The sequence below is a fragment of the Vulpes vulpes genome, chromosome 8 (assembly GCF_048418805.1).
Source record: "Vulpes vulpes isolate BD-2025 chromosome 8, VulVul3, whole genome shotgun sequence".
In the NCBI taxonomy this organism is placed as follows: Eukaryota; Metazoa; Chordata; class Mammalia; order Carnivora; family Canidae; genus Vulpes; species Vulpes vulpes.
In genome coordinates this window covers 62,869-71,414 of record NC_132787.1, presented here as the reverse complement: position 1 = coordinate 71,414, position 8,546 = coordinate 62,869, and positions in this window count along the sequence as shown.

Sequence of the window (8,546 nt, the reverse complement as noted above, 5' to 3'; positions counted from 1 at the left end):
ATGTCCATGTCTTCCTCTGTGAGATTTCTCTTCATGTCTTTTGCCCATTTCATGATTGGATTGTTTGTTTCTTTGGTGTTGAGTGTAATAAGTTCTTTATAGATTTTGGAAACTAGCCCTTTATCTGATAGGTCATTTGCAAATATCTTCTCCCATTCTGTAGGTTATCTTTGAGTTTTGTTGACTTTATCCTTTGCTGTGCAAAAGCTTCTTATCTTGATGAAGTCCCAATAGTTCATTTTTGCTTTTGTTTCTTTTGCCTTTGTGGATGTATCTTGCAAGAAGTTACTGTGGCCAAGTTCAAAAAGGGTGTTGCCTGTGTTCTCCTCTAGGATTTTGATGGAATCTTGTCTCATATTTAGATCTTTCATCCACTTTGAGTTTATCTTTGTGTATTGTGAAAGAGAGTGGTCTAGTTTCATTCTTCTGCATGTGGATGTCCAATTTTCCCAGCATCATTTATTGAAGAGACTGTCTTTCTTCCAATGGATAGTCTTTCCTCCTTTATCGAATATTACTTGACCATACAGTTCAGGGTCCACTTCTGGGTTCTCTATTCTGTTCCATTGATCTATGTGTCTGTTTTTGTGCCAGTACCACACTGTCTTGATGACCACAGCTTTGTAGTACAACCTGATATCTGGCATTGTGATGCCCCAGCTATGGTTTTCTTTTTTAAAATTCCCCTGGCTATTCGGGGTCTTTTCTGATTCCACACAAATCTTAAAATAATTTGTTCTAACTCTCTGAAGAAAGTCCATGGTATTTTGATAGGGATTGCATTAAACGTGTAAATTGCCCTGGGTAACATTGACAACGGGCATTTGGAGGTGACCTGGAGGGCCCTTCCCAGTCCAAGTTGGCTAGATTGAAGTCACCAAGTATAAGTGCATTATTATCTAAGTATGTCTTCACTTTTGGTTATTAAGCCTCTTCTACAGGCTGTAGAACTTGAGGCTCCTGTCCATGCCCGTTGAAGCGATGAACTTGGCGTGGTGCCCAAAGGCCACCCCTGTGGTCAGGCCACTATGCTCTGTGAAATGAAGAATCTCTGTCCACTGCTTGCAATTTAATAAATAGTACTTACTAATTCTTAGTACTTATTAATTCTGCCAATCCATTAGCATGGAATATTTTCCATCTCTTTGTGTCTTCCTCAATTTCTTTCAGAAGTGTTCTATAGTGTTTAGGGTATAGATCCTTTACTCTTTGGTTAGGTTTATCCCTAGGTATCTTATGCTTTTGGGTGCAATTGTAAATGGGATTGACTTCTTAATTTCTCTTTCTTCAGTCTCATTGTTAGTGTATAGAAATGCCATTGATTTCTGGGCATTGATTTTGTATCCTGCCACGCTACCAAATTGCTGTATGAGTTCTAGCAATCTTGGGGTGGAGGCTTTTGGGTTTTCTATGTAGAGTATCATGTCATTGGCGAAGAGGGATAGTTTGACTTCTTCTTTGCCAATTTGAATGCCTTTAATGTCTTTTTGTTGTCTGATTGCTGACGCGAGGACTTCTAGTACTATGTTGAATAGCAGTGGTGAGAGTGGACATCCCTGTATTCCTGATCTTAGGGGAAAGGCTCCCAGTGCTTCCCCATTGAGAATGATATTTGCTGTGGGTTTTTCGTAGATGGCTTTTAAGATGTCGAGGAAAGTTCCCTCTATCCCAACACTCTGAAGTGTTTTGATGAGGAATGGATGCTGTATTTTGTCAAATGCTTTCTCTGCATCTAATGAGAGGATCATATGGCTCTTGGTTTTTCTCTTGCTGATATGATGAATCACATTGATGGTTTTACGAGTGTTGAACCAGCCTTGTGTCCCGGGGATAAATCCTACTTGGTCATGGTGAATAATTTTCTTAATGTGTTGTTGGATCCTATTGGCTAGTATCTTGTTGAGAATTTTTGCATCCATGTTCATCAGGGATATTGGTCTGTAATTCTCCTTTTTGGTGGGGTCTTTGTCTGGTTTTGGAATTAAGGTGATGCTGGCCTCATAGAACGAATTTGGAAGTACTCCATCTCTTTCTATCTTTCCAAACAGCTTTAGTAGAATAGGTATGATTTCTTCTTTAAACGTTTGATAGAATTCCCCTGGGAAGCCATCTGGCCCTGGACTCTTGTGTCTTGGGAGGTTTTTGATGACTGCTTCAATTTCCTCTCTGGTTATTGGCCTGTTCAGGTTTTCTATTTCTTCCTGCTCCAGTTTTGGTAGTTTGTGGCTTTCCAGGAATGCGTCCATTTTTTCTTGATTGCCTAATTTATTGGCGTACAGCTGTTCATAATATGTTTTTAAAATAGTTTGTATTTTCTTGGTGTTGGTAGTGATCTCTCCTTTCTCATTCATGATTTTATTAATTTGAGTCTTCTCTCTCTTCTTTTTGATAAGGTTGGCTAATGGTTTATCTATCTTATTAATTCTTTCAAAGAACCAACTCCTGGTTCTGTTGATCTGTTCCACAGTTCTTTTGGTCTTGATTTCATTTAGTTCTGCTCGAATTTTAATTAACTGTCTTCTTCTGCTGGGGGTGGGGTCCATTTGCTGCTTTTTCTCTAGTTCCTTTTTTTTAAAATTTTTATTTATTTATGATAGTCAAAGAGAGAGAGAGAGAGAGGCAGAGACACAGGCAGAGGGAGAAGCAGGCTCCATGCACCGGGAGCCCGATGTGGGATTCGATCCCGGGTCTCCAGGATCGCGCCCTGGGCCAAAGGCAGGCGCTAAACCGCTGCGCCACCCAGGGATCCCCTCTCTAGTTCCTTTATGTGTAAGGTGAGCTTTTGTATTTGAGTTCTTTCCAGTTTTTGAATGGATGCTTGTATTACGATGTATTTCCCCCTGAGGACTGCTTTTGCTGCATCCCAAAGATTTTGAATGGTTGTATCTTCATTCTCATTAGTTTCCATGAATCTTTTTAATTCTTCCTTAATTTCCTGGTTGACCTTTTCATCTTTTAGCAGGATGGTCCTTAACCTCCACGTGTTTGTGGTCCTTCCAAACTTCTTGTTGTGATTCAGTTCTAATTTCAAGGCATTATGGTCTGAGAATATACAGGGGACTATCCCGATCTTTTGGTATCGGTTCAGACCCGATTTGTGACCCAGTATGTGGTCTATTCTGGAGAAAGTTCCATGTGCACTTGAGAAGAATGTGTATTCAGTTGAGTTTGGATGTAAAGTTCTGTAGATATCTGTGAAATCCATCTGGTCCAGTGTATCATTTAAAGCTCTCATTTCGGGATCCCTGGGTGGCGCAGCGGTTTGGCGCCTGCCTTTGGCCCAGGGTGCGATCCTGGAGACCCGGGATCGAGTCCCACGTCGGGCTCCCGGTGCATGGAGCCTGCTTCTCCCTCCGCCGGTGTCTCTGCCTCTCTCTCTCTCTCTCTGTGACTATCATAAATAAATAAATAAAAAAAATTAAAAAATAAATAAATAAATAAAGCTCTCATTTCTTTGGATATGTTGTGCTTAGAAGACCTATCGAGGGGAGAAAGAGCTAGATTGAAGTCACCAAGTATAAGTGCATTATTATCTAAGTATTTCTTCACTTTGGTTATTAATTGGTTTGGATATTTGGCAGCTCCCACATTCGGGGCATATATATTGAGGATTGTTAAGTCCTCTTCTTGGATAGATCCTCTGAGTATGAGATAGTGCCCCTCTTCATCTCTCACTATAGTCTTTGGGGTAAATTTTAATTTATCTGATATAAGGATGGCAACCCCTGCTTTCTTTTGAGGACCATTTGAATGGTAAATGGTTCTCCAACCTCTTATTTTCAGGTTGTAGGTGTCCTTCTGTCTAAAATGAGTCTCTTGTAGACAGCAAATAGATGGGTCCTGCTTTTTTATCCAGTCTGAAACCCTGCGCCTTTTGATGGGGTCATTAAGCCCGTTCATGTTCAGAGTTACTATTGAGAGATATGAGTTTAGTGTCATGATATCTCTTCAGTCCTTGTTTTTGTGGATTGTTCCACTGAACTTCTTCTTAAAGGGGAATTTTAAGAGTCCCCCTTAAAATTTCTTGCAGAGCTGGTTTGGAGGTCACATATTCTTTCAGTTCCTGCCTGTCTTGGCAGCTCTTTATCTCTCCTTCCATTTTGAATGAGAGCCTTGCTGGATAAAGTATTCTTGGTTGCATGTTCTTCTCATTTAGGACCCTGAATATATCCTGCCAGCCCTTTCTGGCCTGCCAGGTCTCTGTGGAGAGGTCTGCTGTTACCCTAATATTCCTCCCCATAAAAGTCAGGAACTTTTTTTCTCTTGCTGCTTTAAGGATCTTCTCCTTATCTTTGTAATTTGCAAGCTCCACTATTAAATGTCGAGGTGTTGAACGGTTTTTGTTGATTTTAGGGGGGAATCTCTCTATTTCCTGGATCTGAATGCCTGTTTCCCTTCCCAGATTAGGAAAGTTTTCAGCTAGGATTTGTTCAAATACATATTCTGGCCCTCTGGCCCTTTCAGCGCCCTTGGGAACCCCAATTAGACGTAGGTTTTTCTTCCTCAGGCTGTCATTTATTTCCCTTAATCTATCCTCATGGTCTTTTAATTGTCTGTCTCTTTTTTCCTCAGTTTCCCTCTTTGCCATCAACTTGTCTTCTATGTCACTCACTCGTTCTTCCACCTCGTTAAGCCTCGTCATTAGGACTTCTAGCTTGGATTGCATCTCATTTAACTGATTTTTAATTTCTGCCTGATTGGATCTAAATTCTGCAGTCATGAAGTCTCTTGAGTCCTTTATGCTTTTTTCTAGAGCCACCAGTAGCTGTATAATAGTGCTTCTGAATTGGCTTTCTGACATTGAATTGTAATCCAGATTTTGTAACTCTGTGGGAGAGAGGGCTGTTTCGATTCTTTCTTTTGAGGTGAGGTTTTCCTTCTAGTCATTTTGCTCCGTGCAGAGTGGCCAAAAACAAGTTGTATTGGGAAAAGGAGAAAAAGAGAGAGAAGGAAAGAAAAGAGAAAAAGAAAAAAGAGAAAGAAGAAAAAAGGGAAAAAAGAGAAGAAAAAGAGAAAGAAAAAGAAAGGAGAAAAAAGGGTGGGGTGGGGTAAGCAAACAGAAATCAAAAAGAAATGAAAAAAAACACAAAACAAAACAAAACAAAAACACGGGGGAGTATCTTCCGATTCTGTGTACTTTAAGTCCCTTGACTTCCCCTGGAACTGGTCCGTGTCGCTGGTCTTCTGGGGGAGGGGCCTGCTGTGCTGATTCTCAGGTGTTAGCACTTGGGGGAGCTGCTCTGCCCCTGCCTGGTGCAGGGCTCAGTGGGGGCTGTTCACCCCGTGAGGCCCCGGGAGGAACAACCGCAGTTGCGGGGGGAAACTCTGGAAACCTGGATCAGCCCCCGCAGTAGCTCCGGGGCTCTCCGTCTGCAGGGCCTGGGGGCTCCGGGGCGGGGCCGCTGATGTGCTCAGCTCCGGGCAGGAGCGTCCTCGCTGTCTTGGACCCTCCCAGCCTCTGCCTGTCCCGGGGGAGGCCGGATCCTGGGCTGTGTCCCGGCGCTTTGCACTCCGGGGCCTGCGCTGTTGGATTCGCTCCCGCCCCGCAGCCCCCTCCGCGGAGCCGCCGCCCGAGCCCCTCCGAGCTGCTCCGGGTCCCGCCGAGCGCTGCAGCCCTTAGGGAGCTCGGGGCACTCTCCCGGGCGCAGGTGCCTGTTAGTGTCCCCGGGAGCCCGAGGGCATCCCCGCCCTCCTGGGTCCTGCTCCACCTCCCTGCGGGCCCCTTTCCCCCGGCAAGGTTGGTGCAGCTCCTGCTCCTCCGGGACGGGGCTCTCCTGTCCTGGGGACACTCGCCCCGGCCTCAGCCCGGCTCCTCGTGGGGCCCCTCCCCCTTGGATGCTTTTTTATCTCTTTATTATTTTTTTTTCCATCTTCCTACCATGATAGAAGCGCAAACTCTTCTCACTGTAGCGTTCCAGCTGGTCTCTCTTTAAATCTCAGGCCGAATTCGTAGATTTTCAGGATGATTTGAAGGTTATCTAGGGAATTTGTTGGGGACAGGTGATTTGGGGACCCTGCTCTTCCACCATCTTGCCCCTCCTCCTAGATAAAATTTTTAAATGAAGTAAATTAAATCCTATTTCTAGGAATAAATCATCATCCAAAATCATTGGCATTTGCAGTTTTGCATATATGATAAAAATTGCAGAAAGGTCTAAAGACTAAAAAATCACGAAAATAACAAAAATACAGAGACCTGAATGCATGGTCAGTGAAATGTTTAGAATTAATAATTTTTATTAGATCTATAAAATTAACAATTTAAAAATAATTGGTATTAAGAGTTCAAGAAATATTTGCCCAACAATCTGAAGCAAAAAAAAAATGGGGATCATGGACTGAAAATTTGATAGGAGGAAATATCCAGAATTACTGTTACAAAAAAGTGCGTGGAACCTACATTCTTCACTATGGAATATAGTTATGTCAGAGGAAACAAGTTTTGATAATACTATAGATTTCACAGAGTATAAGGATGACAAATATTACAGTACTTTAACAAAAATAACTATATTTTTGTCTTATTTAAATTGTTCAGACTAGGATGTTGAAACTCTCCCATGAGGTCACTGTGTTTCTAAGCTGATATGACTTGCAATGATGTCACAAACCTAGGTGTGTTCTGTGCCCTCTCTTGTTGATCGGCCAGTGTACTCCTAGTGTGATTGCTCATACTCATGGCTTCAAATGGTTTGCCCTCCCATGTGTGGATATCCCAACGAGAGAGGGTGGAGAGGAGGAGGAGGGCAAACCCCTTTTATCAAAGAAAAAACAAAGGAAATTTCACATCATTTCCGTTTACATTTTTTGGACATAATTTGTACACATGGTCACAAGTTGCAAGGAAGACTAGCCATGGACATAGATAAATATTCCATTAATACAAAGTGAAGAATACTTGGGTATTTTATTTTTTTAATAATAAATTTATTTTTTATTGGTGTTCAACTTGCCAACATACAGAATAACACCCAGTGCTCATCCCGTCAAGTGCCCCCCTCAGTGCCCGTCACCCATTCACCCCCACCCCCTGCTCTCCTCCCCTTCCACCACCCCTAGTTCGTTTCCCAGAGTTAGGAGTCTTTATGTTCTGTCTACTTGGGTATTTTAAATGTCAGTTTAAGATCACTGAATCATATCACAAAGACTATTTGGGGTAAAGACAGCTTTCAGAAAAGAAACTGAGGATATGTAGGAAATGCATCAACTAAATCTTTTTATTTCTGTCTTTAAATCCTTATCTATATATCTGGGACTCAAGGATTTTTTTAAATGTGTGTGAAATAATTAATTAATTAAAATGACTGTGCAGAGGAGCAGATTATGGAAATCTATACTGAATTCACAGTAAATAGTAGGGGTTTTTAAATATATTTTTTAATTTAAAAATTTTTAGTTCCTGGGGAGAATTCTTACATAACATATAAGTTCGTGTCCATTGAGGAATAAACTTCTTTGAAACCATATCATTCTGAGAAATCTTTGTAATCTTTAGATAGTTTCTTCAGGACAAAATAGAATAAGTACCCCACGGAGTCAAGTGGTGGGCACTTTATATGGCCCATTTTATATGGTACTGAGTAATACATAGAAAAGTATTCAAAACACAAATAAGTATGCTATAGTAATGAGGAAGTTTAACACATTAGATTAGAGCAGAAATAAATAAAATAGAACCTAAAAAAAAAGAACAGGAAAAAAAAGGAGCTAGTTGGTTTTTTTTTTTTTTAAGATCTATGCATTTTGTAAACTGTTAGCCAGACTCATTAAAAAAAAAGGATTCAAATAAACAAATCACAAATGATAGAGGAGAAAACAACTGACAACACAGAAACACAAGATTTATAAAAGATTATGAAAAAATTGTATGCCCCAAAATTGTGCAACCTAAATGAAATGAAATGAATAAATATCTCAACACATAAAAGCTACAAAAACTGAAACAAGAAGAAAGAACATTTGAACAGAACAATTATAAGCAATGAACTGAATCAATAATATAAAAAATCCCAACACACAAAAGTCCAGGACCAGATGGCTTCACAGGTGAATTCTACCAAACATTCTAAAGAAGAGTTAAGACCTATTCTTCTCAAACTTTTCCAAGACATAGAAGAGGAAGGAAAGCATTACTTTGATACAAACACCAGATGAAGACACCACAAAAGAGAAAACTACAGGCCAATATCCCTGATGAACATAGATGCAAAAACCCTTAACACATTATTGAAAAACTATAATATCCATTTCATGATAAAACGCTCAACAAAATAGATGTAGAAGGAACATACCTCAACAAAATAAATGCCATATTCTCAACAGCTAATATCATACTCAATGGGGAAATAATGAGCTCTTCCCCTAAGGTCAGTAACAAGACAAGGAAGTTCCCTCTCACCAGTTCTATTCTACGGAGTATTAGATGTATTAGCCACAGCAATCAGACAAGAAAAAGGAATAAATGCCATGTAAGTTTATAAAAAAAAAAGAAGTAAAATTCACCATTTGCAAAAGACATGATACTATATAGAGAAAATCCTAAAAAC